The 24,480-nt window shown below is 40.0% G+C and overlaps 1 protein-coding gene across 4 annotated transcripts in view; it reads left to right on the top strand.

The window, feature by feature from the left end:
- LRRC4C (leucine rich repeat containing 4C) overlaps positions 1-24,480 on the top strand; it is a 625,819-nt gene that overhangs the window by 512,083 nt on the left and 89,256 nt on the right. For 2 of the 4 annotated variants that reach the window (XM_053387698.1, XM_053387690.1), the window contains one exon: positions 22,765-22,937. The exons of the other annotated variants lie outside the window; for them this stretch is intronic. The gene's annotated coding sequence lies outside the window, so the exon portion shown is untranslated. The remainder of the gene's footprint in view (positions 1-22,764; positions 22,938-24,480) is intronic. 4 annotated transcript variants of the gene reach the window in all.

The following is a 24,480-nucleotide window of genomic DNA, read 5'->3' on the forward strand; positions in this document are numbered from 1 at the left end:
GAAGTAGCTGCCTCGGGTGGCAGAAGTCCCCAAGGCAGCGCCCTGCCTCGCTGGCACCTCTGCCATTGGGGAGAAAGCAGCACCAGCATTGGTACCAATTTCTGGGGACATCTTGCCAGAAATCGGTGCCAGTGCCAGCACCAATTCTGCAGCAGTGGTGGCAGGATGGTGCAAAAGTGGCAGGGTGGGATGGTACTTCCCAGCTTGCCTCATATGGCAAAATGGGGAGTGTCGGCCTTGGGGAATGCAGAACTCACATACACCCAGGTAAGTTTTCATCACACATTAGGGAAGGTTCTGGGTAGCCTTGCTTAGGGACTATCAAGCACATCTTCACTGCTTGCTACCATGATTATTATTTTTCCACCTTGCAGGCTCAGAGTCAGGAGATAATGGAGCAGAACAAAATTGCTAAAGACCATTTCAGTGGAACTTCCTACATTGAACTGGAGGAGAAAGTATTGTCTGGGTATGTTATTTTGACACACCGATTGGGGCTGGAAGAGCATGCAGAATGGGAAAGCACTTGGGCTGCAGCATTCTTAAGCACACACTTGTGAACCCCAAAGGAGCACTCACTCACATGAAGCTGCTAGCCATTATTCAGGACTCTCTTCATCTTCCTCTTTTCTCTCTACAGGCAACCTGCAGAGGCAAGGATGTTCTTTGCCTCGGTGCTGGGCACACCACAAGCAAGACCTACAGCAGCAGTGACGATCGGGAAGCCAACTGATCCTATCAGGGTTTCCTTCTTTTACCTCCCTTAGTTCCTGCTACTTGGAGAAGTGCATAGCAGATAGGAAAGGAACTGATGGAGTACAGCATTGCCTAGCTTATGGATGTGATGATGGGGAAAGCTGCTTTGTTTCAGAGGCATAAAGGCCAGGCAAGAGCAAAAAGTGTGGCAATCCTTTTTTTTTTTAAGTGATGCTGTCAGCACTTACTGTGCTACAATTACCAGTGTGCAATAAAAACTGTGAGTGTCCCATTTGTCCTTCTGTATTCCTAATGGTGAGTTGATAAGGAATATGCCTCCCATTGTTACTTGTCAGATGTTTTCAGGATAGGGCAGACACTGCTACATGGAAACAGGTTCTTCACCACCACACCAGGACAGAAGAGAGTGAGATAGCCACCTCAGGGGCCTATGCTGGGAGGGTAGGTGTGCTAAAGAATGTGGCATTGAATTAAGAAACAATTGTCAGTCTAGTCCATGGATAGGCAAACTAAGGCCTGGGGGCCAGATCCGGCCCAATCGTCTTCTAAATCTGGCCTGCGGACAGTCCAGGAATCAGTGTGTTTTTACATGAGTAGAATGTGTCCTTTTATTTCAAATGCATCTCTGGGTTATTTGTGGGGCATAGGAATTCATTCATTCCCCCCCCCAAAAAAATATAGTCCGGCCCCCCACAAGGTCTGAGGGACAGTGGACCAGCCCCCTGCTGAAAAAGTTTGCTGACCCCAGGTCTATTCAGCTTCTGTAAGAGGAATTGGTGGTGGCAGTAGGGACAAACTTTGTCCAAACAAAATTCAGAAATACAAAATCCATACATCAAAAGTGGATTCAGAAATCAAAAGTGGATTAATGGAGAATTGCTATTGCCACTGGTTTCTCTTTGGCAACAAGATAAGGTATTTTGGAATTCCAAAACCTGAGGAGACATTTCAAAGAGGCAAAGCTGTAAGTTTCTAGTCCGCACTTTCTTGAACTGAATCATCTGCCATTGGATCAAACAGATAGCTTGTGATTAAATTTGTCTCCAGAAAAAAATGAGTTTTACACTTTGATGGCATCTGCCATGGAATTTCACTATGTTCTGTTTCTGCCCGGATGTCGTACACAGTTATTCAGCATCACCATGAGATAGAGGAGGTCAGCTGATTCCTTGGGGATAATAATAAGAGATTCTTGTTCTTCTATAGATACCCATCTCAAATTTCTTAATTTATGTAACTTTAATTTTCATTAGCATATTGAGTTTTCAACATTCCACAACACAATAAAAGTATATTGTACCAAAGAACAAGAACAACAAACCATGCAGTCATTAAGGAGAAAGAAAAATGGTAAAAATAAGCCAACAAATAGGGATTAATTACTCTCAGTTCATGAATCAGGACAATGCTAGTTGCATCCACTGTGACGCTTTGGCAAATAGAAGGGGCTGAGATTTAGCCGAGGCTTATACTGGAGGAAGGGGTGGTGGAAGGTGATTTTGGCTGATTGCCCCTTTCCCTTTTAGTCACAAACACTGCTCCAGAGAGTGCACCACCCTTCCAAAGTAGGGGTTTTTTGGGGGTGTGGGCTGCAGAGGGTGAATAATTGGTAAAAATGACCTCCATCCTTGTTCCTCAGCAGAAATGCTTAGTGAGCAGATTAACAGGAATGGGGAAGGGCAATGGCTCACTGGCAGTACACTGCTTTGCATGCAAAAGGTCCCAGATTCAATTCATGGCATCTTGGAAAAGTCTCAGTGAAATTGCCAGTAAGTAAAAACAAAATTGCTCTAGGTGGACCAATGATCTGATTGGGTATAAGGCAGCTTTCTGTGCCCTTTTATAACCAAACCCAGGAAAATAAGTTACACATGGTAAGACACTGTTATGCTTACTGGGTGGGACAGTGTTCTGCTGGTTCTTATCAGTAAATAATAATGTATAATAGGGTGAGATTTAGAATGAGTTAATTTTAATTTTTTTATTTTTTTAAAAAAGATTTTTATTAAGGTTTTACAAAAAGAAGAAAGTTACAAAATAAAAAATACAGAGTACAGAAAAAATAAATAAAAAATAGTTAAAAACAAATCAATCTTTTCATATCTTAAATTTCGTTTACTTATTTCCCCGACCTCCTCACACCTCCCTTTTTTGTATTCCCGTTCACATGGTTAATTCAGCAAATCCTTACCCGCTTTCTTTCTATCTTAATTCTATATCTCAACATATTATAACTTTATATTTTCATCCAATATCAATCCATTTTTACATATTCTTATTAACCTTGTTGCTGAGGCCGCTTGATTTCAATCCAACATCATTTTAACATTCATTAATTTTACAATGTTTCTGCAAATAGTCTTTAAATTTCTTCCAATCTTCTTCCACCAACTCTTCTCCCTGGTCTCGGATTCTGCCAGTCATTTCTGCCAGTTCCATATAGTCTATCACTTTCATCTGCCATTCTTCCAGGGTGGGTAAATCTTGTGTCTTCCAATACTTTGCGATGAGTATTCTTGCTGCTGTTGTAGCGTACATAAAGAAAGTTCTATCCTTCTTTGGCACCAATTGGCCGACCATGCCCAGGAGAAAGGCCTCTGGTTTCTTCAGGAAGGTATATTTAAATACCTTTTTCTAGAATGAGTTAATTTTAACACTGCCAGTATAGAAGTGCATTTTTCTGTCTTGGCATGATTCGAAAGAAATGGTTAATTTGTACTTAAATTAATTTGTCTTTTATTTTCAAGATTAGCATTCTCTCTCTCTCTAAATTCTCCAGTACGACATGTTTTCTTTGGCATTTGTTTCCCATCTGTTAGGTTTTAAAGTTGACTAGCTTGATTTGTTTTGCAACCTGGCTTGTGCTTGTTTCTTTGATTGTTTGATTGTTTAAGGAATTAATTAGGTTGAAGAATAAGAACTTTCAAATCTGCACAAGTTTAAAAGAAAGATGATGTGTTTTTTGTTTTTTGTTTTTTTATAAAATATTTATTAGAGTTTTACAAAAAAAACAGAAAGTTACAGAATAAAAGAAAACAAGAAAAAAAAAAAGAAAAATACAAAAAATACAAAAATACATAGAAAAAAGAAGATACAAAATACAGAAAAAGTAAATAGGAAAAATTAAAAACAAATCCATTTTTTTTCATATCTTGAATTTCGTTTGCTTGTTTCCCTGACCTCCTCACACTTCCCTGTTTTGTATTCCCGTTCACATAGTCAGTTCAGCAAATCCTTACCATCTTTCATTTATCTTAACTCTATATCTCCACATATTATAACTATATATTTTTCATCCATTATCAATCCATTTTTACATATTCTTATTAACCTTGTTGCTAATGCCACTTAATTTCAATCCAGCATCATTTTAACATTCATAAATTTTACAATGTTTCTGCAGATAGTCTTTAAATTTCTTCCAATCTTCTTCCACCAACTCTTCTCCCTGGTCTCGAATTCTGCCAGTCATTTCCGCCAGTTCCATATAGTCTATCACTTTCATCTGCCATTCTTCCAGCGTGGGTAAATCTTGTGTCTTCCAATACTTTGCGATGAGTATTCTTGCTGCTGTTGTAGCGTACATAAAGAAAGTTCTATCCTTCTTTGGCACCAATTGGCCGACCATGCCCAGGAGAAAGGCCTCTGGTTTCTTCAGGAAGGTATATTTAAATACCTTTTTCAATTCATTATAGATCATCTCCCAGAAAGCCTTAATCTTTGAGCACGTCCACCAAAGATGAAAGAATGTACCTTCATTTTCTTTACATTTCCAACATTTATTATCGGGCAAATGATAGATTTTTGCAAGCTTGACTGGTGTCATGTACCACCTGTATATCATTTTCATAATATTCTCTCTTAGGGCATTACATGCCGTAAATTTCATACCTGTGGTCCACAACTGTTCCCAGTCAGCAAACATAATGTTATGTCCAACATCTTGTGCCCATTTAATCATAGCAGATTTAACCGTTTCATCCTGGGTGTTCCATTTTAACAGCAAGTTATACATTCTTGAAAGTATCTTTGTTTTGGGATCTAACAGTTCTGTTTCCAATTTTGATTTTTCCACCTGGAAGCCAATTTTTTTGTCCAAATTGTAAGCCTCCCTTATTTGATAATAGTGAAGCCAGTCTCGCACTTTATCTTTTAATTTCTCAAAACTCTGCAATTTCAATTTGTCTCCTTCTTGTTCCAAAATTTCCCAATATTTCAGCCATTTGGCCTCCATATTGAGCTTTTTCTGAGCCTTTGCTTCCATCGGTGACAACCACCTTGGGGTTTTATTTTCAAGTAAGTCTTTATATCTTATCCAGACATTAAACAATGCTTTCCTGACAATATGGTTTTTAAATGCTTTGTGTGCTTTGACCTTGTCATACCACAAATATGCATGCCACCCAAAAACATTATTAAAACCTTCCAAATCCAAAATGTCTGTGTTCTCAAGAAGCAGCCATTCTTTCAACCAGCAGAATGCTGCTGATTCATAATAAAGTTTAAAGTCTGGCAGGGCAAATCCACCTCTTTCCTTTGCATCAGTTAGTATTTTAAATTTTATTCTGGGCTTCTTGCCCTGCCAGACAAATCTAGAAATATCTCTCTGCCACTTCTTGAAACAATCCATTTTGTCCAAAATAAAAGAAAGACAATGTGATGCAGTGGGTCGGCAGTTGGGCTCAGACTGGGGTGATCAGGCTTCAAAACCTGACTCCATCATGAAGCTCTCTTCATGGACCAGTCTCTCTCAGCTTAACCTACTTCACAAGCTCCTTGTGGGGAGAAAATGAGGAGGGTCATGTAAAGCCCCTACAGCTCATTGGAGGAAATGTGGGGATATATATATATATATATATATATATATATATATATATATACACACACACACTTATTACCTGCAGAAGAAAAAAAGCATGTCTCCATATTTCTTCCATGTCATCCTCCATACATCTCCAAAGCAGTGTCTAGATTTAATACAGCCAGACAAGGAACATGAGTTCCCACCCATGTGGTATACATAACTCAGATTTACACCACCTGTGTTTTAGCTGCCAGCCCCCTGTTTCAATGCATGCAGGTCACTGGAGTACCACGGGGAGCTACGTGATCCACATTACTCAGTGGGAGTTCTGACATGGAGCTTCTATGCCAGGGGTTTTGGTGCAGGGCCCACTGCTTTACCACTTTTAGTGTACACACATTCTGGGAAACCCTTAAAAATCGTCATTTATAGTCTTTCAACCATCAGGGCATCACTTCTAACCTTTTCCTTTAATGTAGTATGTGAGAAATATTATACTGTGCGTATGTAGGAAGCCTGTGTATTTTACTTAAATATTAGCGTCTTGTCACCTGCTAGAGCTAAGAAGATATGCTTGTTTGCTGACACTAGATTTTTGCTAGAGCTGAAGAGAGCCAACTAGCCCTGTCTCCTTCCCTAAGGCAATATATATGGCATGCCTGGAGCATTCCTACAACCTTTGTAGTCAGTTTATTGCCAGAATCTTCAACTTCTTTTTATGGTTGCTCCTCTACATATTTTATCATCCTTGAAACTTCTCATTCAGTGATCCCTCTCTAATTGTGGCTCTACAAAATGAAAATAGTATGTGAGATTTTCCTTTCCTTTTGTATTTTTTTTGGCTTTTCATTTTTGTTATCACAAATTCTTTTTCCTCCCTCTGCATAAACAAAGAAAATTTGATTATGGGTTTATACACAAGACTCCCCCTTACAAATTTCTGTGAAAGGCTTATAAAATAAAATCAAGAGCAAGTGAAAATAATTGCAATTAAAAATTTAAGAATACAAGAAGATGCAGAAATACAAAAGTCAAAACGTCACCAGGGACTGATTTGATCAGAACAATGGGACATGCTTCTTGCTAGACATATATAGAGATGTTTGGTTAAGCCTTTGGCTCAAATAGGAATCCCTAACTGTAATTTGTAATTATCAATGTGCTTGATAATTTTTCATAAATTGGGGTGGTGTGCAACTTATGTGTGAGAGGGCCATCTATTTGCTTTGTGTTGTCTGGCATACCTGGTCTCTATTTGTGGTATATGGTAATTTGGCTTACCTAAACTGATTGAGAGACCAGGAACTGGATGGAAAATCCTCCCTTGGTTGAACTTAATGTGTAGTTGTACATTACAACTCTAGGGCATTTTCAATTAATGTTGAAGGAAGGTGGAAAATCTAGCAGAATATGGATAAGGCTAGGTTAGAACATAATGCGCTAGCATCTCAGGCACAACAAATCTTCAACCTGGGCAGAACATTCTGAATGGACACAGTCCTAGCAGGACTGATCGCATTTTTCTCTCCTAAATATCTGAACTTCCTCTAATATTCTTTTGCTGGATTAGTTCTGCTCATGTAAATTCATCCCAGCTCAGCTGAATGAGTCAATGAAAGCTGGAGGGAGGGAGCGAACCCAATCAGAAACATGTTTCTGTTCATCAGTCCTAAGAGGAAGTCTGAAAAGGAAGAGGAAGAGAACAGAGGAAGAACAGAGATGTGCTGAAATAGAGATGAATCCTTTTCTAGCCTGTATCAGAGTTGTTGATTAACTTCCTATTTTCCTAGATCAGAGAGAACACCACATCTGGTGTTCTGAATGTACCCTGCTCAAAGTAAAGGGCATAGTGCTTAGCAATCCTTCTGCCTGGATGCCAGAAATAGCATCTGAACTTTTAAGCAAAAAGATAATATATAGTTGCGTCCTATGAGGTCATAAGTAAAAGATGGCTAATCTCTTTGAGGTACATAGCAACTGAAATACAAAAAGAAAGAGGGAAGATATATCTTATCATGACATTACTGTGAAGCCTGAAGGGACAGGTAGATGGTGTGATTAGGAATAACAAGAATCCCAACTGACGAGTGAAATGTTAAGGTCCCAAGGTATTCTACAGAACTGCATGCTGTTAATCAGTGTATTTCCATCTTAGTCCTTGCAACAGTTCAGGTTATTAGAAGCCAGAGGCAAGTCAGGCCATCCAGCCTCAGAAGGACATTTAATGTGCTAGCATATTTATTCCCAAGCCTTTAACCTAAGTGATAATTAAGAGGTGAAAAATGTGCTTTGGATGATCTCTATAGAAGTGTGTTTGTGATATATGTTGGGCGTAATAATAATCTACACTCGGGTGAAAATGCCTCCTTCGTATTACTTTCAAGATGTGAACAATACCTTTGTTTACTAAGCAGTATATAATTAGCCTGGGAGAACCAAAATCTTATTTTCGCCTGCCTAATGGAGTGCTGGATGAAATGGAGTGACCCCAGATACACTCTTCTGAGATCCTTGGGGTTGGGTGGAATACAAATGTTATAAATAGGCATTGCTTGTAGGCTGTAACTTGCACTGGGGGTTAAAAGAATTTTTTAACATCATAATTATGTCTTCAGATCTTCAGTGCAGGAGAGCCTGTGTATTTCACAAGACGAAAGGAATAAGTTCCTAGGAAAGCCTATGTAGCTTGCAGACAGCTGTACCGAATCTTAAGCAGCCCTTTTCCAATATTGGCCATTACCTGATGCTATGGAGAACAGAACAATTATGTGGTACTCTGCCCCCTGTTTCTGACAGATTAAGGTCCAGACATTTGAAGCATGAGGATGGAAGGGCTTGATCCTTTGACTTCCAGTCTTGATTTCTAACACCCCTTATAGTTTTCTCAGCTCATTTTAAAAATTGTAATTTTAATTGATTTTTTGGCAATATAACAATGTAACAATCATATATCCAGTTTACCCTACCAGCCGTCCTTCCCTAGTCCACCCCAGTCTCAGGGCACCCCTACAAAAATGGGGAAAGTATCAGAGTGGTTAGTAGTTCATTTAAAAAATAATAATTACCCAGTCTTCACTGCTAAAGCATTTTACATCCCTTGTGTAGTTGCTTTTGCATTTTAAAGTCAGTCCATAAAAATTACCTTTATAACATCTATGCAGCCAGAGTTAATCACTTTTTAAAAACCCATTAATTTTGGTGGGAGAGACTTAAGCATGTGTTTAATTCCACCACTGAAATCAATGGGACTTATTACGAGCATTATTCCTTGGCTGGATGGATCACACTTACCATAAGGACAGTTGCTTGTTGCATTCAGTACTGTATAGTTCAGGGGCTGCGTTAATTTCTGGGTCCTAGTGCCAACAGTTCCTGGATCAACTATTTATTGTTCTTTAGAAAAATGTACATATTTGAAAGAGTTCTGTCCCACTTTCCCCATATACATTGTTGTTGTAACTGCTATAGCACACAAGCTTCTGTGCCACAAAAGCCCATGGAAATGGTAGAATTAGCCTGTAACCACCTGTTACTTTACAGTTTGTTATAATATAGTATTCAAAGAAATTTGGCTTGCAGAAGAGAGGGAGAGAGAAAGAACACTGGTTTTAACACTTGTGTACTTTATGTATTGTCATTGTTTCTGTTCATTCATGTCTGATATAGAGGAGCATCTCCTGAGAGTCCATACTAGGTGTCATGCAAGAGGCTTAGGCCTCTTATCGTATGTGAGATGAATCAATGGGGTGGCATACTGTAGTGATGTTGAGAGAGAGAGAGAGAGAGAGAGAGAGAGAGAGAGAGAGATATGAAATGGATAACTGGGCTATCTAGAATTGTTGGATTGGCTATATCCAATCTAATCCAACTGAAATTCAGGGACATAGGAACCCCAAGACTTTGAAAAAATGCTGATTACTACTCTTTAGCTTTTCCGGGAGACTTGGTTCTTACATATACAGCAAAGCAGATAATTTATAAAACCATTTCCGGAGGAATATACTACTTTTACACTATATTTAGACGCTTGCATGTATGCTTGTCCATTTACAAATCATCTCCACCCTCAGCAACAAACATAACTAGCATGTCAGAGAGAAGGCAACCTTATATGCAAGGGATTGCTTTATGGTATTTAAGAGCATTTAGACAAGTGAATCCCTCACACACAACCTGAAGTAGTGCAGTCCAAAACTAGGTTTAGCTTCTGACTTTGAGACCCGAGCAATGTGCCAAAAATAAATTTTAAAAATGGAGTTTTCTGTTTTTTGTTTGTTTGTTTGGAAATGCACTTAACCAGGCAGTCTCCTTACATTTTGCTTACTGTGTAAGCATCACAGATACCTAGAAGTTGTTTCAAACATGCCATAATGGTTTTCTCCTATGAAATGAAAGCTGACTTGGGAGGAGGGTGAAATTACCAATACAGCAGCAGCAGAATCAATCTGGTGCTTCTCATCTGCGTGGGGGTCTTACACCTGAGACGGAGCTGGGATAATTTGTCTGGAAGGAAAAAGAAGGTTGATCAGTGGAATACGCTGGGATTTAAATCTAGGTCATTACTCAGCCCTTAGTCAGAAAACAAAACAAAATGGTAACTTTCAGCAGTGCTGCAGTTGCCATTATGTGTGCTAGAGCTTACAAATCCTAAATCCAGGTGTTGCTTATATGGTATTTCTCCAGAAAGCAGGGTAGGAAACTCAAAGCTGAAATTTTCTGAAGGGTTTGGCTGCCAAAATCAGTCAAGCTAAGGTGAATTATTAATACAGAAGAAATTCTATTATATCTAGGTGATGAAACTGGGGTGAATTCCAAAGGCGCAGACTTAATAGCATTGCACTCAAGGTCAGTGGTTAATGACTGTAAATCTGGAGTGGCTTGATTAGTAATTTCTTACTTCAAATACTCATCATGCATAATGGAATTGGGGGTCTAATGCCGTCAATTGTTGGAGATCTGGAACTCGGGTGAGATGTTCACATTTCAGAGAATTAAAATTTGCTGACTGAATCCTCCTTAAAATAGCTAAATAAAAAGTTATTTTAAGAAGCTCCAGCCCCACTCCCCAGTTCCTGTGCCTGCAGTTATTTTGCTTGACTTCACATACACACATGCCTTTTTGTATGTGGTTTAAAATATTAAACCTAGATTATTCAGTCTGCTTGGACAGATTTCACCATGGAGGATATCTGCATAGCCTTCTGATACAAGAGGCGACACACATTCCCTTCCAATCAATAAATGTGATTTAGCTTAGCTGTGTAGTTGCATGCATGGCTAGATCTGTTTTATATAAAGGCAACAGTTTTGCTGCCTTCCAATCCAGGCCTGATAACATTAGGGACGCTTTCACAATGTTTGTGTGCAGAATTTCTTATTTCTATTCACCTAGCTTGTGTGTTTATTTAACGTTTCATTTCCTCAAATGCAAACTATATGTAAGTTGATATGTAAGGGCCACTGATTTATCCATTCTGATATCTGCCTAAGTCAAAGAAACTGGAAAATTGAGGATAGGTTAACAAGAAGGGAGCAATGTTTTATTTATTATTAAATTTCTACCCTGCCTTTCCTCTCAAAGGTGAACAGAGCAGCCATACACAGTTAAAAACATTGAACATTTTTAAAATTTTAAAAATACATCTAAGCAAAGCAAGTAAGTTCTAAGATGCCCAAACTCATCACATCTGAGCACTAAATACCTGGATTAACAGGAATGTCTTTAGATTTAGTCTGAGACTATGTACACATCATACATTTAAATCACATCTATCCCAGCCCTGCGGAGCTGTGCTTTATGCCTCACAGAGAAGAACTCTGAACAAAATACAGTTTCCAGGATTCTTGGTAGGGGGTAGGGGGTGCTTTAAATGTATAGTGTGTATGTATGTGGGGACAATGCATGTTGCCAAAGGGGGAGTCCCATAATTGGGGCATAACCATGGAGAAATATAGGCAATTTCTACTCTGCTCTCTAGCCCTTAAAGTGGCTTTCAGATTAAAATCACAATATAAGAATAAGAACAATGAGATTAAAAATAAACGCTTCACTTGATTACTGAAACACAGGGGAATTAAAAAAGTCATCCACCTTGAGAGGGGGGAATTGAACCTCTTTTAGGAGGAAATTCTGCAATCTGGGTGCTGCGACCAAGAAGGACTGCTCTTGTGTCTCTGCCAAGCACGTTTCTGAATGTAGTGGAACACAGAGCATGGCCTCAGATGCATTGCCTGGGCAAGTTCACTCTGAATTTTGCCCAGAAATTACCTGGAAGCCAGCACAAATGAAAAAAGTGATATACCAGGAACCACTTGGATTGCTGCTTTTTGCAGGATCTGAAGACTCCAAACAATCTTCAAATGTAGACCCACATACAGTAGTCCAATCTGGATGTGACTAGAGCATAAGTGACAATGACCAGATCTGCATGACTGGGGAAAGGATGGAGCTGATAAACATCTCCAGGACATCCACCAGGACTTCCAGGTGCAAACACATGGTCCAGGCATAAGCCATCCAGCACAAACCATAACTCCAAACCTAAGTAATCCCTCCTACATTGAAGTGATAAACAGCACCAATGAATTGATTGGATGAAGTCCACATGCAATCCATCAATGTGCCCAGGCAACAGTTCAGGTCCTAGGAAAGGAAGCAAGCTATCTTCAACGTATCTATCTTCAACATATAGAATACTTGTTATGAACATACCACCAGTATATTTTATGTAAGGAACAGCTCTGCCCATATGAAGTGCCCTCGACCCTGTGATCATCAACAGAGCCCTGCTTTGGGTGCCTCCTCTATTAGAGATCTTGAGGGTGGCAACACGATAACAGGCTTTTCTGTGGTGGCTCCCTGCTTATGGAATGTCCTCCCCAGGGAGGCTCACCTGGTGCCTTGTTCCACATCTTTAGACGCCAGGCAAAAAGATTTCACTTCTCCCAGGCCTTTGGCTAATTAAACAATCTATGGGCTTTTAAACGGTGTGTGTGTGTGGGGGGGTGTTCTTCTTTTGGTTTGTTGCCTTGCTATGTGGTTATGTAGGTTTATATTATAAATCACCCTGTGATCCTCGGATGAAGGGCGGTATAGAAATTTAATAAATAAAATTAAAATAATAATTGTATCCTTGTTGTGAAGAATTGCATTGCCCATCACTTCTGAAGAGTAAATCAGTACTTAAGAGAGGGTCTCTCCATTTACTGAAACTCATTGCTGGACTCTAACACAAAGATGGGAAAATATAAACTCCAGCATGGATTAGTACTTTTCTTGGAACTTTTCTTACTCCACAAAATAGACGTATTCTGCTTCATTCCTGGCACTTCCAAATCTATTCCAAATTCCAGTGCGTGCAGGATTTTGAGTTTCACATATTAGTTTATGCTACTTGTGCATATTGTTGGCTACATTCAAGTAAGAATTTCCAAAACAACCACCATTCATTCATACTAATAAACTGAAATGAGATGCTAAAATGTTTCTATTTTACTTTATATGGAAAGTGTTGGGTGATTCTCTTTCCCCCTCCCCCTTCCCTGCAAGCTAAAGTAGTTCAAGATCCTGTTTGCAGTTTTTAAATCACTGAAGTCAATAAACTTTTGCCTGCTGTTCACAATAAATAGGCTTGCCCATACGCTGAGTTCTGTAATGAATCATTGCTTACAGTACTAAATGGTTCTGTCAAAGAAGTATGCCCATCATTGCTGATACTGTATGGAATCTTGAGCAACAAAAGCTTGTGCTGTGCAGCTAATGGAAATTATTCATGTGTCCCCTGTTGATCAGATGTTTGGAAGTGTAGGACTTCTTGTTTAGTCTCTCTGCCACTGTGAAATCCAGATGGCTATACTCTCTGCAGCATCGCTTTAGCTATGAAGTTGCAGCTGTCCATGAATGTGTAGCAATATAAATGTTTTAGTGATGAGCTGATTGCTGTGAATTCACTCTTGGTAACTCCAAATGTCCTAAAACTCTGTCAGAATGCATTTTATTTTGGAGAATAAATATGCTGCTGCACTATTTGCTGGCTGGTAATAGTGCCCTTAGAGTTTGTGATTGTTGCCAGTCTCCCAAGATGGGGAGAAATGGAAAGGAAAGCAAAACACAGTAGTAAGTGGACAGCACAAGCAAGGGTATAAAATAAGTTGTCATCGGTAGGAGATCTGGGGTGTTTGTGTGTGTGCATTACATACAGTGGTACCTTGGTTTTCAAACTTAATTCATTCCGGGAGTCCGTTCGACTCCCAAAACCATTTGAGAACCAAGGTGCGGCTTTCAATTGGCTGTTGGAGCTTCCTGCACTCAAGCGGAAGCCACGTTGGACGTTTGGCTTCTGAAAAACATTCACAAACCAGAATACTTACTTCTGGGTTTGCGGCATTTGGGAGCCGATTTGTTTGGGAGCCAAGCAGTGGCGAAGCTGCATGCTCCACTACTGGGGGCGGAGAGCAGATGGAGGCATGGTGCGTACCCCAGGGGCGTGTGGCACCTGGCGCTTGGGGGGGGCACCGCGCGTGTCCGGGGGGGGATGTGCAATGGCATCCTACCTGAATAGTGCTGCTGGGGGTGGTCCGCTTCCCTGCGCTCCTGTTCCTCCACCAGTGGAGCCAAACTGTTCGAGTACCAAGGTATCACTGTATTTGTTTGAGTCAAAGAATGACAAAGGGCACTCTAAGATCTTTGCTCAACTCAGGAGAAAAGGCATTTACAGAGATTCAAGCAAATGCTTAGTTTTATAAGGCTGCACTGCTGAGGGAGCATCAAAAGAGAACAGTCATAACTATCACAAAGAAAAAAAGAAGCTGTTATCACATGTTGGGTGAACAACATGCCCAGTGACATGGGCCAGATGGTATTTTTCAGGGAATGTTAGTTCTGGGCTTCCATATCACTCTGGGCTTTACTGAACACATACATAGCCTGTAGGCCCTGGAGCATTCAATAAATAATAAATTCAAATAAATTCAAATGTGTAAGCATCTAGGAAAAATGTGAATGAACAGCATAATTTTTAAAGGAGAAATCAGGCTAGATCATTTTGAAAATGTGCAGCTGGAAAGTACTGCTGGCACGTGTGGATTTAAGTGCTGTCTAGCCCAGTCCTGTGCACGAGTTTCTTGCTTTATTTATTCACAGAAGTTGCATTGCTCTTTACAAAGTGGTTTATAATGTAATGAGTACAAAAGTAATAATCAGTGAAAGGCAATAAAATAGCAAAACCACAACAATGCAGCTGAATATATCCGAGCTCTGAAAGATTCACAGATAGGCCAGAAGTTATCGTATGAAATTATTTTTACAATACAGAATAAAATGTTCACATAAAAAGGGTAACCACAATGATTGTTTATGGGATTTTTTCCCCACCCATAATGCCACACATATATTTAACTTGTGCTTTAGGTTTAACAAATGTACATTGGGGGATGGGAAATATGACATCTGACATTTTATCCCTTACACGTATCTTTAGTCTTTATTTACTTCCTGCTTAGATTTTTATAAGGTCACCCAGATGCCAGTGTGATGTGTGACCTTATAAATTATTATTATATACATATTTAATAAAAAAACCTCAACTATATTAAATGCCAAAGCCATGTATCACAGAATAGTTCTATTAGAGATTTCCCACCACCACCCTAAAAAGAATGATTGAGTGTGAAAATTGTGAACATGAGTAAGATAAACAGCGTAGTCATGCAAAGTTTATTAAAAGGGCAAGGAGGGGTTGGAGCAAGAAAGCAGTATTTCAAAAACATCTCTATTTTGAGAGCACGGGAAGATCCCCTTCTGCCCCCCCCCCAGCTCTCCTTAGAAGAAAAGGGGGTATTCATTTCCAAAGCCATCTATTGGAGTGTTATAGAGCGTGGTCCAAGTCACATATGCATTTATGTCACTTGGTCACTTATCTCTATGACTTCTACTGCAGAGAGGAGCCCAAAATTTAATTCCCTCTTTTTCTCCAGTGTGATTGTGGTGATGTTGTTCCTTGTAAATTCCTCATCTTTTGGCTCTTTCCTCAGTTGGGTTTGGCAAAATAACAGCTCAGTCAGAGTCAGTGCAGTGGCGGTGTCACATTTCGTGTGCTTTCTGTGTGACTCCAAACAGCACACTGCTCATAAACAATTGGCATAAGAGGCCTTTGATACTTGTTCCTGATATACTGATCTTTATTTACTGTTTGCAAAAAAAAAAAAAGGTTTTTACATGCACGAGTATTAAAAATTGTATCTCTGCCTATAGTCTGAAGTGCAACAGTTGATTGTACTGCCTAAGTCTGCATATGCTGGTGAGGCCTCAGATGTCAAAGTTAAAACAGGATTTCATTTTTGCCCCTTTATTTGTTCAGCTGTGTACATTATGAGGTATATACCCACTATAATCTGCATCCTGATTTTATGCATCTTTATATTATTTCCTTTTCTGAAGGAAAAAGATACCTGTTTCTTTTTCCTCTAAAAATATGTTGCTCAGTCTCAGGCTTCTTAATGAAAGGAAGTGATGTTGCTATTTTTGCTGGAGGTTTTAATTTAGATCAGCACCCTTCCTTTGGATTTAGTTACTTTCAAAGAAGCTAAAGGTCTTGTCCATGTGAGAGGTTACCACACCTATGATGACTACCTTTGTTTATTGCCTCTCTGATATGGCCCAGTTTCCTGCAATTGTCATGACGCTCATATAGTCAACTACTCCCTGATCATAACATATGTTATTGGCATTCCGCGTCTGGGCTACTATGCAAGGCATAGTATTATTACCTCTAAGAAGTAATTAAGTTGGCATGCTTATTTGAGTGATTTGATCTTTGTTTTGAGTCTTCTCCAGCATAGAGCTTCTCCTTGATCTGAGGATTTGGCTCATTTACTTCTGCTTTGCAAGGTTTTGAGTTCTCTGTCATAGCTGGATTGCCTTTCTAGACCAAGACCCTCTCAGCCCACCCAGAGAGCCAGTATGGTGTAGTGGTTAAGAGTGGTAGACTGGTAATCTGGTGAACCGGGTTCACGTCTCCGCTCCTCCACATGCAGCTGCTGGGTGACCTTGGGCTAGTCACACTTCTTTGAAGTCTCTCAGCCCCACTTACCTCACAGAGTGTTTGTTGTGGGGGAGGAAGGGAAAGGAGAATGTTAGCCGCTTTGAGACTCCTTAAAGGGAGTGAAAGGCGGGATATCAAATCCTCCTCCTCCTCCTCCTCCTCCTCCTCCTCCTCCTCTTCTTCTTCTTCTTCTTCTTCTTCTTCTTCTTCTTCTTCTTCAGTATTTTACATCTGGAAAAAAGTTTTCTGGAGTATCTTCTAATGCTGAATTCATGTGTTATATAAATAGGTTGTACAAATGACAACCTATGGTCTGTCTCTGAGATCATCTGATTGAGTTAAGTGGTTTTAGTTTTTGTATCTGGCAGTCTGGATTGTGGGAGGTTGGTCTTTGTCAGCCTTGTATCATATAGGTTTTTTCCCATGATGGTGGTAGACTTGTGAGTACTTGTAGCTGTGTTTTCTGTTGGCTCCTCCAGTGTATGGCTGCATTCCATTGTGGTTTTGCACACACACCCTTGATGCAAACTACAAATCAGCTCCTACCTAACTCAACAGAAGCTTTCTGTGTATATCAGTTGATGTGGTCAATAACAAAATGCATTATTGCAATGTTGTGGCAGAAGAGAAATTTTCATTTCAGGTGGCTCAGCAACCATATGCATGAAATGAGTCAAATGGGACTTACTCCCTGGCAAGTTGTTATAGGATTGCAGCCTTAGTTAGTTTACTTTTTAACAGGTAAATAATTGAGATAACCAGTGCTTTTTTTTCTTAAAAAAATTGTTTAGGGGTACTCTCATTTTTACTCAAGAAAACCACCATTTTATAGTTCAAATTGGGAAAAATAAATACAGCAAATGGGCATAAGTACAAAGATTCACAAAATGTTTAGGAGTATGCGTACCCCTGCATACCCCCAGAAAAAAACCACTGGAGATAACCATTAAAAGAATGCAATAGCAATTGTGTTCCTATGGCATTCATTATCTTCTGGATATCGCAGGTGGGCCAAGTGTCGTTGTGTTCAGAACAGGTCCATCTTGCAGGCTTCCTACAGACATTTGTTTGGCCTCTGTGATAGATGGGCCATGGGCCTAATCCTGCAGGCTCTATGTTCTTATATTTTTATTCAGAGGCATACTTTATGACAGGTGTGGGCAGACTTCAGGCTTAACAGATCTACTTAATTTTTTTGCTAAAACCTCAATATCTACCAACTAGAGCCAGGTGCAAAAGCCATAGTTAGGATTAAATAACAGGGTGCCTCTGAGAATATTCTGAGCATATGATTTGGTTTACAATGCAAAAACTGAACTGATCTCACAGTCCTTTCACCCAAAAATCAACTCCTGGGTGTTAATTTTGCTTTATTATAATTAAGACTAATAATTGCTATTTATATAGCAGGAATACCATGAAAGTCTTAGAATCATAGTATTAATTTTATAGACCCCTCTTTAATGTTACTTGTCTGTTATATACCCTTATTGCTGGTGTAGTCCACATTCTCTGTGGCTGTGCAATAAACACTCTGATACTCTTCATGAAAGGCAAGCGTATCATTGGTGCCTGAACTGCCTGTTAACATGTAACCCAGTCCAGAACCCATGGAATTCTGTATGCAACCCATAGAATTTCAGCCTCTGTGGTTTGTTACCTCATTGTTTTATTATTAGCTTATATAGAGGTCAGTTTGCCACAATATACACATAGAAAACAATGTGCTACCCTGTTGCTTCATTTTATTTCCTCTGCGAAGGCTTGAATTTCTGTGGTCTGTGAAGGATATTTGATGCTGTATGAATGTTTTTGCAATCCTCATTCTGGTAATCAATGAGATGTAAAATTGCAGCAGTTCCATGCTGCCTAGAGCCTATGCTGACAAACCTCATTTGGTTTGTCAGAAGGCATAAACCACTCATTAGACCACATCATTAGCTCAGTTTCCTTCTAATGTGAAGGAAAAGTGAACCAGGCCAGCTCTTAAGGTGATGATTTTTTTTCTTGCTTTTGTAACTTTAGAATAGCTGCAGTGATAGTGTAACCTGAATCTCAACATGGTCAGGAGCATCTGAATTAAAAACTGTCCCTTTGAGGAAGCTCAAAGCTGAATTTGGAAGCTATTGACTGGAACTTGAATAGTTTACACTTAAAATGCTTTAGGATTATACCCTATTCTCCAAAGTTTGGAATGCTTTTTAACCCATTTTGTAACTTTACAATACATTTCAAGGTTGAAGCTTGCCATGGCTCCAGCCCAGACCACCACAACAGACACTTTTACTTGTGAGTAAGGAAGAGATCTTTATTGAGACAGAGAAGAGATACAAGTTCAGCCATGGGTATCAAGTCACAGCTAGGCTAGAGGGAGTGATGAAAGTGTAGTCCAAGATCAGGACAAGGTGCTTAAAACTGCACAGAAGCAATGGAGCTCTCCCAACAGGTTGGCACATCCGCTCACCAAGCTTCTAAAGATGGAGCAAGGCAAGATTACTCATTACACTCTCATGTCTTGCAGGACTGTTAAACATGTAGATGTTCACTGTTTTGGGGGGACATATCTGTTGCAGTGGGTCCTGGGTGAACAGGATGTGTCCTCCTCTTCTGACTACAGTTCCTCTACCCCTAAGAGTTGGTGGCTCCTAGGGTGCTATAAGGGACGCGGGTGGCACTGTGGGTAAAAGCCTCAGTGCCTAGGACTTGCCGATTGAAAGGTCGCGGTTCGAATCCCTGCGGCAGGGTGCGCTCCCGTCTTTTGGTCCCAGCGCCTGCCAACCTAGCAGTTCGAAAGCACCCCCGGGTGCAAGTAGATAAATAGGGACCGCTTACTGGCGGGAAGGTAAACGGCGTTTCCGTGTGCTGCACTGGCTCGCCAGATGCAGCTTTGTCACGCTGGCCACGTGACCCGGAAGTGTCTCCGGACAGCGCTGGCCCCCGGCCTCTTAAGTGAGATGGGCGCACAACCCTAGAGTCGGACACGATTGGCCCGTACGGGCAGGGGTACCTTTACCTTTAGGGTGCTATAAACAGTAGCTCTGTGAAGTCAGGACCATTAATGAACTACAGTTCACAGGATTGTCCATGACTGTTAAAGTGGTACAATGGTGCTTTAAATGTACATTGTGGGTGTGACCTAGAAGGTTAAAAAATGGCATGAGGTAAAACTGAGCTCCTCCCACATGGCTGGTGCTTCTCAAGTTATGCGCATGGCTCCCATGACACAAATGTAACATATGGCGTATTCCTACCCCCCTCTCTGCATCTCCGAAAAGTATCTAGTGTGCCCTGTCGAAAGCCTGGTTGTGACTAACCATGCACAATGAATAATTGTACTAAGAAATGCCAGCATAGCCTCCATAAGTTGTAATTTTTGGTCAAATGATTCATAAGTCATTACAAGTGAAGAATAATATTTGGATATTATAACTGATCATTTCATGAAAACACATCAACCGGGACAAATGGCTGAATTCATTGCATAAATACTTTGATTACTTTGCTCAGACTACTGAAGCAAAATGACACAGAAAGATGTTCAGGCATATGGAGATGCTGGGCGGGATTCAGCTGTCAAAAGGGCTTCCCTTTGCACAATGAGGATTCCCCCCCCCCATCTCCTCCATCTTTACACATCCTGAAATTGGCTCTAGAGGGGCCACGAGATCCCCTGGAATAGTGTGAAGAGGAGAAGAGGGAGAATCGGTTGGTCTGGCAAGCCAAAATGCTTGCCCTGATGCACCGTTCACCTTAGTGTGGTATTAAATTCCATTGAAGTTAATGGTCATAGGTGACTTAGGCTCATTAATTTTAATGGGTTTACACTGAGCAAGACTTAGTTGAATACAACCTTTTTAGCTCTTAAGCACCCTGCAAATTTTTATAGTATTTATAGACCATTTCTCAAACCGTTTTTATTTCTTCCAGCCCCCTAGCCTGTCATTTCTTTTGTATAAGAGCAGTATTCTGTGCTGCTTGTAGTGTGCAACATTGCAGTGACCAAGATCTATCTAAGTTTTGTTTTCTTAATGGCTTCTGTTTCACCTCTCCCTTGCACTGAAAGAGGAAAGTTCATCATGTATATTTCTAAATGAAACCTTGATGCTACTGTTGTTGAAGACCTACTGAAATTGACCTAGTCATGTTTGGTGATGCTTTATTTTTAGGAGGTGTTAAAAGGCCACAGTCCTTTATACACATCCATAAACTGCTCATCTGACCACATTATTAGCTCAGTTCCTTCCAAAAGTTAAATGGAACCAGGCTAGCGGTTAAGGTGATGTTTAATTTGGTTTAGGATCTTCAACATGAGAATGGTGAGGGAAAGTATTTTTTATAGCAATATGTATTTTACCACCACTAAAATACCTATTTTACTTTTATATAGATGTGCACTATGCTCCACAGTAAAACAGTTACTGCGTATATAGTGTGAGGGGAAAGCTTAAATGTATTACAGATCAATCCTATGGATCTTCACCAACTGCACTGATGTAAAGAAGCAGTTTTTGTTACAGCCTGTGGTATATAAAGCATCCCCATATTAATTTCTCTAAAATACTGAAACCCCTTTAATTTGCTCAAAGTTTAATGACAATTGGGATAGAACTATTATGTCTCTACAAGGCTCAAACATACAAGATTTGCATAAGGACCTTCATGTCCCTAAGGCTCCCCTTGTCTGGCATCTGACAAAGTCATAGTCAGAGTATAGAAAAAACAGATGTTGTTTCACTGAACTACGACCCTACATCAGGATTCTTGGGCTGTTGGGTGTCAGATATGCCACAATACCTCACCTCTGTCTCACACCATTGGAATCAAGTAATACTCTTGTGTGGGACAACTGGTAAAGCAGTAGTAATCCAGTCCTACTGCCAACATGAAGGGACCAGTTGGGACCATGCCCCAGCATTGCAACTCCCATAAGATGCTGTGTGTAAAACAAAAAATACAATACCTTCAGCATTGTTGTATTTCTACTCATAGACTGGTGGAATTTTCAGAATTATGTGTCTACTGTTGCCCTCTATTGGACAAGCTGTTAAAAAACTGTATTACTTGTCTTGAGAAAATTATGCTGTGACATTTGTTCTACAGACTTCAATGGGAGTAGGTGCTGGTCATATCCATTTGGATTCTACAGACACAGAGAATTCAGAAGTCATATTAATGAAAGTCATATTTCTTCTACTATTGGTGTTGGTTTAACATTACCCTAAAACCACTAGAGTTTTTTGAGACCCAGAGAAGAGTCTATGTTAGAGAATCTCATGTATGAAACTAGCTCCGTTCAGATTAGATGGGCACCAATGATCTGCCATGACAACTTTTCTCCTTTGAAAATAATAAAGCAGTTCCCAATAAGGATGGAGGAGGAATTTGGTAGGCTTTTTACAGCAGATTGATTCAGTCCAATGGGCCAGAATTTGCTTGCAGTTGGAAGTGCAACTCTCAGTTTGCAATGCCATTTTGGTGTGTAAAAATTGCTCTCAAAATTATGGGTTGCATCTGACAAAGTCATTGTTCCCTCTGGACAACTTGCAATCACTCAATGGAACTTTCCCTCCCTCTCTCCCCTCCAGGGGCACGTGAGGAGAGGAGAGGGAAGGGAAGTTTCATGGTGGGAACAGAAGTCATTCTCCATTGAACAATCTGGATTTTGGGTGAAATGTGTGCAATTATGCAGTTAATAATGCATGCAATTTAAATGCAAACATTTCATGTTAAATGCAAACATTTCATGTATGCATCCTTTCCAAAATCAGTTCCAAGCTTCCTATTTGCCAGCAAAAATGAAACAGGACAGACCTAAGCTGATCTGTCCATCTCGAGTTCTCAGTAAGAGGACTGCAAGCTGGGTTTAATGAGAGAAAATTTGCAGTCATTTTGCACCCCCATTTTTTTAATTTCTCAGAAGCTCCGTGGCCTCTGTATTTCTCATACTCAGACGACAGGTTTCTCCTGGTAAACCATGAGTTGCAGACCATTGACTTCTGTATGACTCCCACCTCCTTTGGGTAGGTTTTACTTGTGAAGAGCTATCTCATTGATTGAAAGACCACCACAGCTATTGAGTTCGCTTGTCACGAGGGGGCTCTGCTATGAGCTCACTCTTTTCTTGAATGAATGCAGCAGTCATTCAGTGTCCCTGCTGCCCACGTAATACTGAATGAAATATTCTCTTCATATTTTAAACAGATTGAGACTATGAAGAAAGACTGGCAGTTTGTAACAAGAGGGTTGGCTTCTATTTTGCTGGCCCCAAGAAAGAAGTCCTTTGTCTGTGTAACTCAAGCAGATAGACTAACCACTAGAGCACCTGCATTATTGGCCAGGAACGGAGAAGGGCAGAAGATGGACTAGGTATTCTGGTAGGTTTATTTTCCATCTCTTAACTATTTATGTGAAATCCATTTTTGCTTTGCAAAAAATGCAGTGTCTAGGAATGTTCTTTGTGAAGGAATGTTTATGATCATACATTGAATGCTTCAGCGAGATTTTTTGGCTTCAGAGCCTTTTACCACAACTTCAGAAGAAGATCACGGAAACTGGTTAGTCCAGTTTTGCAGGCAAATCCTGTGTGTGAACCGAATTGGAAGTAAGCCCCATGGAGTTTCTGGCTGGACAGGAATATGGCACATTTTGAAATGGCACAAGAAGATGAAGCAGCTATTTCATTTTGCTTCATAGTTGTGTGACTCTTCAGCAATTAAAGTTCTGGTGGTGGTAACATCACCAGGCTCATCTCTGCTAAGAATGCACAATCTGCTGAAGTCCTACACTTTTATCCAACTGTGTTTAGCAGTTAGAGGAAAAAACACTCTGTGTGGGCTTAAATGAACCCTCTTGTTTATGACTTATTTTCAAATGAAGGCTCATTTTTTATGATAACACTTATGTTTAAATTATAAGGAAGTGTAGTACTGTATATAAAGAGGGCTTTAGGATCATGGCGGTTAAAAAATGAAATACAAAAACCTCTTAATTTGTGCAGTTTTCACCACCTGAATTATCATTCTTGGTGATTTTAGCTCTTGGGATAGTGATTCTTTGTGGTTGTCAATGTGAGCTCAGTTTTTGAGTTTCTAGGTTTGGAGATCCTGTTGGAATGCAGAAAGCTGCTGAAAGAAGGCAAAAACAATAAAAATAAAATGGAGGCATATATGATGCAGATGATAGGATGGATTTCTCTAAAGATCCTGTTATAAGAGAAAAGGAGAGTACATAGATATTGCCATAATGTCTTAGAAAATCTGACATTTTATTTTGTGAAATTATTCTTCTTTGTTTCTTCCTCTTACTTGTTTTCAAATCAGCCAGTCAGAACTGAGGAGTTAGTAAGATAGATGCAAAGCTGTCCCATAAATTCATTAAGTTAAATATGCTGGACCACAAACCACTCCTAAATACTCTTCACTCATTGCTCCCCCTTTCACTAGTGAACTTCACAGTGTTGTACAAAGCCAAGCATAGCAGGAGTGGAAAAACCCCAAGAAGCAAAAAAACAAACAAAAAAAAAACAGTTGTGTCTTCTCTCCAACCTATTAATGTGAATTTTAGCAGTCCACTTCAGAAACCTATTGCGGATCCCCCGGTCTTTTAATAGCATAGATGTGCCTCAATTCTTAAAGTAACCATTAATTGTGATAATAGCTATAACCCAACAGAAAAACACACTGACATGCAACACCATCCCAAGTCAGTAGAGACCCACCTTTCCCTACCATGCCACCTTTGTACCAGGCTGTTTTTCTGATGGGGAACCTCAGTGACTAGTGATTCAGGGCAGAGCTTTCTTGGTGGTGGCATCCTATCTGTGGATTTTCCTCTTCCTTGGGGCTTTTGGAAGAGGTGGATGTGTTTTTGGCCATGGGTGTTGCCTTCTGCTGTAGTGCTGGGATGGCTTGAATTTAA

Source organism: Podarcis raffonei, chromosome 1 (genome assembly GCF_027172205.1).
Source record: "Podarcis raffonei isolate rPodRaf1 chromosome 1, rPodRaf1.pri, whole genome shotgun sequence".
Classification (NCBI taxonomy): Eukaryota; Metazoa; Chordata; class Lepidosauria; order Squamata; family Lacertidae; genus Podarcis; species Podarcis raffonei.